The sequence below is a fragment of the Leptodactylus fuscus genome, chromosome 11, assembly GCF_031893055.1.
Source record: "Leptodactylus fuscus isolate aLepFus1 chromosome 11, aLepFus1.hap2, whole genome shotgun sequence".
NCBI lineage: Eukaryota > Metazoa > Chordata > Amphibia > Anura > Leptodactylidae > Leptodactylus > Leptodactylus fuscus.
The window spans coordinates 85,227,229-85,240,295 of NC_134275.1; positions in this window are offsets into that span (position 1 = coordinate 85,227,229).

Sequence of the window (13,067 nt, forward strand, 5' to 3'; positions counted from 1 at the left end):
GGTAACAACATCTCATATCACCCCCATCCCTCCCTCCTCCTCCCCCCTCCTCTCTGCCTCCTGGGCTGTGTCTGTTGTGCTGCACCTGGAGGCTGAGCTGTGCGGGGCCTGCCTGCACCCAGGGCCGGGGATGGAGAGCTGGGGCCCGGGAGCCACTGGGGTGCTACAGGGAATGGGGGGTGCAGCAGGGAGAAGGGGGGCTGGGAGAGGAGGGAGACTGCATGGTCCTAGCGCTGGCTCTCACATGCACCTGTTTCCTTAGTCTGATCCTTGTGATGGAGCTGCAGCAGCTCTCGGATATTACACAGGATACAATGTAACAAGCTGCTGCAGCCGGCTCTGATACATTGTGTTATATGAGGAGCAGTCAGATGTGGCACTGAAAGGGTGCCAAGGGTATAACAGTCACACTGCCCCCCTACAGGCCATAACCGGTACTGCACTATTTATATGCAATAGATACATAGTTACAGTTCTTACACCCATGTTTGGAAAATTCTGCCATTTTATAGGTCAGGTATAAGACTCAGGCCCTATTCATATCTGCATTCAGGTTTCCGTTCAGGGAGTTCACTTGGGGACCCCCTCTGCCCTGAATGCAAACCTATGCACATAAAAAAACAGTTACCTAAGGAAACCCACTGACCCCATAGACTATAATGGGGTCCGTGTGGTTTCCGCTCGGTATCCTGCAAGCAGCAGTTTTCTCTCTGCAATGTTTCGTGCGGAAACCATATGGACCCCATTATAGTCTATAGGGTCACGGGTTTCCTTAGGTAACTTCTTTTTTTATGCGCATAGGTTTGCGTTCAGGAAAATGGAACGGAAACCCAAACTCAGATGTGAATAGGGCCTTAGGCTGTATTCACACCACAGTGATTAATGGCCGTGTCACATCCGATTTTTAATGGACCCCACACATCACCGTTGAATTCAATTCGAGCAAATGGGGGCCATTCACATGACCATCTGTTGTAATGGATTGCCGAAATATAGGTCATGTCTTATTTCTGACCCCTCTATTGTATGGGGAATCCCTGGAAATGGCTGCCCCTTGGGAGCAAGACGGCCCTGAAAAATGGACGTTTTTTAAAGCCATTCTGCAACTTGGTTGTGTGACTGTCGCCTTATGGAGTCTTATGGGTCATTTATCACTTAAAGTGCCCCGTCCTAAGACATAGGGGAGAGTTATCAAGATTAGAGAAGTTGCTCATAGCAACGAATCAGGGGGCAGCTCTCATTTACAAATGAGACAATGAGAGCTGGAAGATGATTGGTTGTTATGGGCCACTGAGCCAATCAGATTGTAGTTTATGGTTAGAACAGATTTGCTGAAAAATGTGGCTGGAAACTGATTGGTTGATACGGAAACTACTCCAGTTTTCCTTTGCACCAGTTTTGATAAAACTTCACCATCATAGACTTACAGGAGACATAAATGACAGTCATCATATACGGGAGACAAGGGGAGGGGGCTGCGCAGGCCGGCGGTTGTGTATAATCCGTGAGCAGACCCCAAACCACGAGTCACATAAGCCTTGAGGATGGGACCCGACATGATGGAGATCTACAGTACAGGGGCCGTCGTCCTCTCCGGTCCACGCACCGAAACAGAAACTACAACAGTTCTTTGCTTTAGTCAGTGTCGGCATTATATACACCATAAAACTGCTGTAAATGATGATACTGGGCACAAAACCCAAAATGTCTTTAAAACCCCCCAAAAAAAACTATGCTGGAAAATTAGGCTTTTAGGATGTGTTACCGCACCCTAATCCTCCCCAAAAAGCAGTCTAATGCCCCCATATAACCAGCCACAGGGAAAAAGCTCTGCAGGGAAAACCGCGGCAGAAACGCATTGTGCTTTTTCCCCGCAGCGCTTTTCACTTGATTGGTGGAGAGACCCCCTATTTTGGCACGTCAGTTTTCAGATTTTTATTTGATTACTTTGTATCTTTTCCTTCCACTTTATCTGATACTTTGGGTTGGTTATCAATGAAAATCGCAAGAAAATAAATTTTTATACAAGTTTGTGGCTGCAAGGTGACAAAATGTGAAAAAGTTCAAGTGGTGTGAATCATTTTGCAAGCCACTGTATATCCAAATTTCTGTATATCATCTGCAGTGTTGGACTGAATTTCCTTGGGCCCACCAGATGACTTGGCTCTGAGGGCCGCCCTCCAACAACTTCTAGGAGATAGACCCTTGAACTCTGGGTATCATCTGCTGGACCGTCACTGAAGTAGAGCCTGGGCCCATCAGGGGTTCCTTTGGTGCTTTGGTGGGCCAGTCCAACACTGGTCATTTGCCGTGTCATGGATGCAAGTCAGAAGATAGGAAGGACCATCAATTGCACATTTGATATTTTTTAGGAACAGCTCATATGAAATGGTTTGGCTTGCTATGGGATGTGACTTTTTGGACAAGCCTTGACATGGGTGGATCTTATCAGAATATCCCTATTTATCAAATATTTCCTATATATTGTCCCCATTATAAAGCTCTTATAGGGAGAGGGGCATCTACAACAGTGACCACAGAGGTCATCCGCTAAGTTATAGGTTTAATAAAGCCAAGATAACCCCCTTAGGCTACTCTAGAGACCCAAAATACTACGCCCATAATTCTGCCCCAAGACCAAATCCTAAGACCCCAAAACAATCAACAATATTACCAGACATGATAGCTCAGACCCCATAGAGCATTATAAATAGTATACAATGAGTTATCCCAGTGTCCTACCAAATTATAAAAATAGGTTTCCCATGTGCTGAACACCATCGAGGGAAAAAAATCAAAAGGGTCGACCCGCCATTTTTTCACCTCTATTAAAACCTTGACTATAAAGCCATCAAAGAAATAGACATTCCCCAAAATGGAACAACTAAAAGGTACGTCCGGCCCTGCAAAAAGAAATGCCCTATGCATCCCCGTACACAGAAACATAAAAAGTTATGGGTGTCAGAATATGGGGGAATACAATATGAGAATACAGGGGACAGGTCATATTGGCTGCAGAGGGAGCGCCGTAAAAACAAAGCCCATAAGAAAGTCACAGGGACAGTTCTTCTCCAATTCCACCCCATTCTGAATTTTTTTCCAGCTTGCCACTACATTGTACAGAATAATAAATAATTATAAAGAACAATTTGTCCTGCAAACATTACAGGACAGAAAAATAAAAAAAGTTACCACCTTTGGAAGGCGGGCGGTCAAAAACCAAAATCAGAAAATTCCTGTGGCAGGAAAGGGTTAAAGGGTACTATGGTTTAATGAAGAGTTGCAATTGGGCAGTTTGTCCCATGACTGTATAGACCATATACATGGCGTCCTATAGGTATACTGCTGCTAATGATCACATTATGGCTGCAGCACATTTTACATTTGTCTCTGCGGCTGTGACATCTTCAGGCTCCTCTTCAGCAGATTGGACTCCTTTTCATGTTCTGGGCACTATCGCACATGAGAGGAGAGGTGAGTAAGAAATATTGGCCATCACCAATAGCCCCTTTATTTGGAGGACATGGCCTGGAACAAATATATTGCCCTAAAAAATAGGAAGAGACAGATTTGAGACAGATACACAGAGACAATTACTACAATGATGGTGGCATGATAAGCTCAATCCAGCGCCGCGTCTTCAGTACCAGTCAGAGGTTTGGCCACAGTGCCAGAAGGAGCGTCCTGAGACTCCGACTGCTTATGGTGACTGGCGACACCTTCATGTATATATATATCTATAGGGGCATATTTATTAAAGTTTTGGTGTAATTTCCATCTTTTTCTTTGTCTTATTTGATCTGCACTTTATGTATGACGCATTTACACTTCTATGTCCCAGAATGTTAGGCTGCCCTCACCCACTTGTGGTGGAAGTATATTTTCTTTTATCTCTATATTGATAACTTCTGCCATTTTTAACCCATTAGTGACTGGTGTATAGACATTATACAACAGATGCGGGATCTTCCACATGCTCACAGGGGGCGTCCTGCTTCTATTGCCAGAGATTAGCAAACTGAGGATCCCTGGCTTTAAACCCTCTAGATGCTGCATTCAATAGCAACCACAGCATCTAAATGGTTTGGGAGGGGAGGGGGCTCCCACCTGGAGGCATCGGGAGCCCTGTGGACAAGATTGCAGAGGTCCGATGTCTTTACATGGCAGCTAAGGACCTAGTTCAAAGCCCCCAGGGTGTCCTAAGTAAATTCCAATTAGGCTGTCCCAAAGGCTTGGCCTAATAGAAGGGCTGTGATAAATTGACAGGTAGTGTCATGCATTGTAAAATATAAAATATAACACACATATTGGATATTGCCGAGTCCGCAAGGATCTGAACAATAAAAACACAAAACATGGTTTGGGCATCAAGTCCTAAAATAGGGTTAAAAAGGTGCAAAAAAAATGCAAATGCCCTCCAGTACTTGGGTGTGTAAAATAAAGACTCATCATGTCAGACGGCGTCAGAATCACAACTCCGCGCGCTGCGATTTGTGCAATATTTATTATACAAGTCTGCACAATAGGGAAGACTTAGAGGATTGACGTTATCCACACCGGTCTCCGTAACCCCGGCGGAAGGTGCAATGACAAGGCGCACGGCTCCCGAAAATGAAGCATACCCTCCACTAGCCTAGAGGATGATAAATCTGGTGGAGACAATGGCCCCGACTCCTACCTGCCCTTGCTACATCTTTTCAGGTAAGCGGTGATGTCAGCACCGAAAAGAAAAAGTTGCAAATTTTTGTTGCAAAAAAAAAAAAAATTGGTGCAAAAAATGTGCGACTTTTTATTCCTTGTTCCCCAGAAAGCTGATGGGTAAGGCATAATAAAATCTGCCCCAACGTACACATGGCCAAAAAGATGTAACACATCTGTGCTAAAGGAGACCCATGGTAGAGAAGACACAGCCATTATAATGGGTATATACTAATGTAGGGCTCTATAATAAGTAGCCTGCCGGTATATGGATATATTAGCCCCTGGAGGGCAGTATACAGTATATACTGTATAACTCAGGAGCCTTAGGAGGGATTTTACTTTCCCAATGGATAAATGGCCTCTTAATGCAGCAAAGGATTTCTCATTTCCCATGAAATATCCATAAAGGTCAGAATGCAATGGACATTTGGCTGATTGATTATACATTGTAAACTGCACAGGAGAACAGATGTATATAGCTGAATAGAAAATATATGACTGGGATGATCTGTCCCTAGGGGGCAGTAACAAGCCAAAATCTAGTGTATACCCCTATATGACCATTATACTTATGTAGACAGGAGAGCTCTGGGTCACGTGGCTATGAATGGGGAGCTTACACACAGCTGTACAGTTACATACCGCGGGAGTTTACTTGGCCACGCCTCCGCGCCAGTCCCGACTCCTCCGCCCACGAGGAGTGCGGCAGTTGTGTAGACTGGGGATTAGCGCTACAGACACGTCCAGACCACGGTAGGAAACTTGTGTCTGTTCATGAATTGCCGGCAAATATAGTGAATGGAGTTCGGTAGGAAGAGGTTTAGGTGGTGCAGTACTGCCCCCTGCTGCCTGACATTGGAATGACGTGGGTTACTGTACTGGTTGTCTCCAATGTGTACTGTGTATTAAAGGGGTTGTATAACAGTAGTGAGGTTGAGAACTTTGCCATACAGGGTGGGGGAGCAACCCTTGTTTATATACTGCTTATATATGTACACAGAGTCCCTGTTACCTAAAGTCCAATTTTAGCATCCATATACAGCTGCCACATGTCTCCCATCTTTTCACCTAGGGTGTCATCTACCACTCCCAAATTATTGCACATTCAGTAGCTGGGTAGTTGTAATAGCTAAAGATGTATGTGATTGCAGAAATAGCGCCCCCTCCTGTGCCCTGCCTGCGTCTTGTATTGCAACCTATCACCCCTTGAATGGGGCAGAGCTATCCAAGTACTTATGTCCTCTGTGAGCTTGGAGGACCAAACACTAAATTTTGTGCTGACATTAAAGGGGTACTCTTATCAAAGACATTTACATAATATGCAATATATTTACCAATATGCAATAGCTGTCAGATAGACCTCTGAAACCTGAGCTGTCTCCAGTATGAGGGTCCCCCAACCCCTAGGCCAGGGGTAGGGAAGGTACGGCTCTCCAGCTGTTGCAAAACTACAACTCCCAGCATGCATACTGGCTCTGCTGTTCTTGGAACTCCCATGAAAGTGAATGGAGCATGCTGGGAGTTGTAGTTTCACAGCAGCTGGAGAGCTGAAGGTTCCCTATCCCTGCCCTAGGCCATCTGGTAATGTGGTGCTGTGAATAGACAAGTGACTTCACATGTAAGTAAGCCACTTCTCCATTTACAATGGCTGTATCAACAAGCAGGATGAGGGTCCTGGGGATAGGTGAGAGCCCCCAAAATGGGTCAGCATCTGTCAGACATCTATGGCTTATCGTCTAGATATGACATGACTATCTGATATGGGAATACCCCTTCAATACATAGCAAAGAAACGTTCACTCCCATTCTAATGCTGAGACATTGCATGACATAAGCACTAACAATTCTCCTGTGTGTCTGTACATATCTTACAGATACCCCACCATTGTTCTTATCTTACAGATACCCCACCTTATCTTACAGATACTCCACCGATTGTTCTTATCTTACAGATACTCCACCGATTGTTGTGTTAGCTTGCCTGGATAGTTCCTGAATTAAAACATGGGTAACATAGAGGGGGTGGAAAGTAAGGAATCATTTGAGACAGTAATTGGAAATATGTGTAGAAGAATCCGTGACGGAACTGTTGGAGGAACCCAGCCTGACGTATCTCCTCCTGGCCTTCATCCCTACTCTATGAACCTAGTCACTCAAACTGGAGAAGAAGACCAGATATTTAGGGGACCTACGACAGAGGATATGGAGGTACAATCCATTCTAAGTGCTCCATGGAAGGGCCCTATGAACATCAACCTTAATACTAGCACAGAACTGCCAATAGAGCAGGATCTCCCAGAGGTGCAATGGTCAATGCCTACAATGATGGGTCCACCTATGAACAGTCTATTCTTAGGTAACAAACAAATACAAAAATTTGAAGCTCCGGCTGCAGAAGCGGCAGATGATAGCAGAGGCAATAACAGTGATGGCAAATATAAGGTGGAAGGAGATATAATATCTAAGGAACCTCATGCTATATGGCCACCAGTGTTGGGATTTTCTTCTGGAAGATTTCCAAAGAAAACTCCCCTGTACCCTGTAGGAATGGCTTCTATAAGCACACAATTGGCAGAATTCACACCATTAAGTTCTGACAGAAATCACGTAATCTGTCAAGAGCAGCCACAAGACTGGAGAACAACAAGAGCAAAACCATCAGAGCGCCAAACACCAAAAACTGCAGATGGAAGTGCCACCAAGCAAGGCGTGTTCTTGGCTAAGAGCAATTGTACAGCGTTGGAATCTATGCCTAACGTCACTCAACCACCAAACAATGTCTTCTCGCCAGTAAATGCCCGCCAGAATATCGGACCAGCAGCCAAAGCTCACCCAGTATTTGCCTTCACATTTTCTGCATCAGAAGCCACCAGAGGACATCCTTGCATACTCACTCCTGATATTCAAGAAAAAATGACACAAGAAAAAGCAGATACTCGTTTAATGGCTAAGACAAATCCAGTGAAAGGTGTATCGATAAGCACACTACCACCATCGCCTCGGAGTGTCCCAAAAAATACTCCAGAAGAAACACAAGTGAAGTCAGCTACAAGTTTCTCCTATGCAGATGCTCTAAAAAGAAGCCTTCAAGTCAAACAACAAGTGAGGGCACCAAAACTCCTTGGTCAAGGTGAAGAAGGCCTAATAGTACAGCAGAGATCTAGTGGACATCAGAACAAAGCCAACATGGAGAAAAAGGGTGACACAAAAACAATAGCTGTGACTAATGTACGGCAAAGCAATGCTCAACTACAATCTAAAAATCCCAAGACAAACAGCAGAAAATCTTGGAACCCAAGTGGATCATCAACACCACCTTCTAAAGCCACCAAGGGACAGCTAAGGCTTCCGTGGACTTCTTGTAACAATCCAAAGGATCACTTCCAGTTTAAAGGTTCTTGCAATGTGGCCAAACATCAAGGCTCGACACCTAACAACTCAACACAGCTTTGCAAAAACACTTCAACTGGGAAGTCACAGGAACAGGTCAAGCTCCAAGATGCTAAAAAAGAGAAGGTGTATCAATCATATCCTATCAAAAGAACTGGCAGACCTAAACCAGTCTGTAATCTGGCTCCTACATTTACATCCAGAATATTGGTTAAGAGTAAAGATGTATCTATCCAACCACTAGACATCAGTCTACAAGCCGCACAATCTGTTCCAGTAGGGAAGCCTGCACGGGAAAACAATACAATCATTGCTGCTCTCGAACCTCTTAATCATAAAGACCCTCTGCCCCAGTCTGAAGGCAAGGAACACAATGATGCATCAGACTTGACTGATTCAGCCTCATCTGTCCCCGATATCAAGGGAATAAAAGAATGCCCAAATTCCAAAGACCAGATTCCAGATCAGTCTCTTGTGGACCTGGGGAACGAAGCGGCCAAGGAACCAACCACCACTGTAGAGGTCCTAGATAATATTTCAGGTGCAGAGAAGGACGAGCCTGATCCAGATGTGGTCCCAAAACATCGACCATCTGGAAGGTGGAAAGATTTCTATGTGGACAACTCCTGCACCATGAAATGTAGATGCAAACACCGCCCAGGAAAGCTTCCACCTAATGTAGTGAGATGGTGAGTGTGTATGAAGGTAAGGCGTGAATGTATGTGAGAGGCTATATGGCAGGACAAGGAGTTGCGTACGGTCATATCACACTCTGCTGGGGACTTGTCCAGAGGGTAATACATCCATACATATGGCGTCTGAAGAAGATCGCCTCAAGTACTCAGTGCTGTGCTACTTCATGTATTTTGGAGTTCTTCCTCCTTGTGCATATTGGAAACACAGCAACCCAGATTTCCTTATCATTAGTTAGTGTAAACTTAGACCGGACACCTGATACTACACCAGATTTATCACAGTGATTGATGCTCAATGATAACTCTGCTGTATCTTCACACTGTCTGGTCTACATTTATACCACCATTTATTTCAGACAGAATTTTACAAGAAATGTCTAGCAAGTTGGAAAAATTTTGGCTCGTATCTACGGAGATGCAACTATAGATTACAATATAGCAGCAGGGGCGGTGCGGGGGAACAACTAATCTATGTATCTGTCACCTCTATAGTGGATAGTTATCTCCCTGACAATATCAGGGTGCTCAGTGTAATAAACAATGGGGTACATTGACCAACACTGTGTAATAGACAGTACCAGCTTTGTATAGTCTATAGAGGTGCACAATTTACCACAGTGTTTGGTGCTGTCTGATAGATTTGTTAGACTTTAAGCCCCATCCATTGTCTGCTTGGACCAAAGAGGCAGAGTGAGGGGCACACAGAGCCGAAACCTGAAGCTCCTGGGCCCCAATGCAACATCCATACCTTGTGCCATTTAGGACAGTGGTGTATATAATGTGGCAGAGGGACTTTTGGGGGCCTCTACACCCCTATAGCTCCCCCAGGGGGCACACTGTCATTCCTTTTGGTGCTAAACATTAATAAATCAAAGGAAAACAATGGCAGGGGGATCGTCATTTCAAATTGGCAACTTTTGACTATTTAACGCCACCTGCAACTACAATAACCACAGGTGGAGTTTTTCCGCTGGTCTTGTCAGTTTTCTGAAGGTGGGCGAGGCCCAGGACACAATCTATTTTAGAAGTGCAGCGAGTGCTATGATCAAGTACTAATAGTATGTGGTGGTGGGGGACGGTGGCTCTTACTGGAGCGCACACCCCCGGGGATGTCTATCACAGGTTCAGCACCATTGTTCTCCACAGTGTACAGATGTCATGGTCTTCACTGGTGGCATCTCAGGGACTTAGTCCCCATATAACATGGATGGACCTACAAGAGGTAACAATTGACTTCTCCATGGCCGGACCATGAGAGCCTACACTGCTGTGAAGATGGCGCAGACGATACTGGATAGAATGGGTGATGAGAGACAATGCTTGACCTGCAGGGAGTCTCCCGCTGAGAATATTTACCAAGTGCACCCCTTATTCTTCATCAGGTTCTCCGTGGCACAGGACAAGCTGGCAGGGTCTGACTGGGTCACCCCTCATACCATCGCCTCTTCCCTACTCACTGGGACCAAAATCTTACAGGATCATCCATGTCCATGTGGCGAACACCAGCAGCCTGGCAGACGACGAGCGCTGAACGAATCCTAGGCCAGAGAGGTCATGGAGGATTAACCTGTTACTGTCCAGAGACTAAAAGTCTTATCGCAAACTACAAAATAAATTTTATAAACATCTTGAGAACATGCCTACATTGTACTACTGTATAAGGCCTAAGTCACAGCACCGTATTACATCACTACTATACATTGCTATCACTACTATACTATATCACTGTTATACTACATCATATCACTACCATACCGCTACTATACTATAACACATCACTACCATACCATTGCTATACTATAACACTATTATACTATATCACTTCGCTACCATACCACTACTATACTATTACACTATTATATTATATAACTTCACTACAATATCACTACTATACTATAACACTACATCACTACTAAACCATATCACTAGCATAAGCTAACACTACATCACTATCACTACCATATCACTGTTATACTGTATCACATCATTACCATACTATATCACTAGTATACTATGACTACTACCTCACTACCATACCATATCACTATTATACTATATTACTACCATACTATATCACATCATTACCATGCTATATCACTACCATATGACTGTTATACTATATCACATCACTACCATACTATATCACTAGTATCCTATGACTACTATCTCACTACCATATCACATCACTATTATACTATATTACTACCATACTATATCACATCATTACCATGCTATATCACTATTATACTATATCACCACTACTTCACTACCATACTATATCACTACCACATGACTGTTATACTATATCACTACATCACTACTACCTCACTGCCATATGCAGTATGCCATATCACATCACTATTATACTATATCACATCATTACCATACTATATCACTAGTATCCTATGACTACTACCTCACTACCATATCGCATCACTATTATACTATATCACATCATTACCATACTATATCACTACTACACCATATCGCATTACTATTATACTATATCACATCATTACCATACTATATCACTACTACACCATATCGCATCACTATTATACTATATCACATCATTACCATACTATATCACTACTACACCATATCGCATCACTATTATACTATATCACATCATTACCATACTATATCACTACTACACCATATCGCATCACTATTATACTATATCACATCATTACCATACTATATCACTACTACACCATATCGCATTACTATTATACTATATCACATCATTACCATACTATATCACTACTACACCATATCGCATCACTATTATACTATATCACATCATTACCATACTATATCACTACTACACCATATCGCATCACTATTATACTATATCACATCATTACCATACTATATCACTACTACACCATATCGCATCACTATTATACTATATCACATCATTACCATACTATATCACTACTACACCATATCGCATCACTATTATACTATATCACATCATTACCATACTATATCACTACTACACCATATCGCATCACTATTATACTATATCACATCATTACCATACTATATCACTACTACACCATATCGCATCACTATTATACTATATCACATCATTACCATACTATATCACTACTACACCATATCGCATCACTATTATACTATATCACATCATTACCATACTATATCACTACTACACCATATCGCATCACTATTATACTATATCACATCATTACCATACTATATCACTACTACACCATATCGCATCACTATTATACTATATCACATCATTACCATACTATATCACTACTACACCATATCGCATCACTATTATACTATATCACATCATTACCATACTATATCACTACTACACCATATCGCATCACTATTATACTATATCACATCATTACCATACTATATCACTACTACACCATATCGCATCACTATTATACTATATCACATCATTACCATACTATATCACTACTACACCATATCGCATCACTATTATACTATATCACATCATTACCATACTATATCACTACTACACCATATCGCATCACTATTATACTATATCACATCATTACCATACTATATCACTACTACACCATATCGCATCACTATTATACTATATCACATCATTACCATACTATATCACTACTACACCATATCGCATCACTATTATACTATATCACATCATTACCATACTATATCACTACTACACCATATCGCATCACTATTATACTATATCACATCATTACCATACTATATCACTACTACACCATATCGCATCACTATTATACTATATCACATCATTACCATACTATATCACTACTACACCATATCGCATCACTATTATACTATATCACATCATTACCATACTATATCACTACTACACCATATCGCATCACTATTATACTATATCACATCATTACCATACTATATCACTACTACACCATATCGCATCACTATTATACTATATCACATCATTACCATACTATATCACTACTACACCATATCGCATCACTATTATACTATATCACATCATTACCATACTATATCACTACTACACCATATCGCATCACTATTATACTATATCACATCATTACCATACTATATCACTACTACACCATATCGCATCACTATTATACTATATCACATCATTACCATACTATATCACTACTACACCATATCGCATCACTATTATACTATATCACATCATTACCATACTATATCACTACTACACCATATCGCATCACTATTATACTATATCACTACCATACAACATCATGATCCCTACTATCC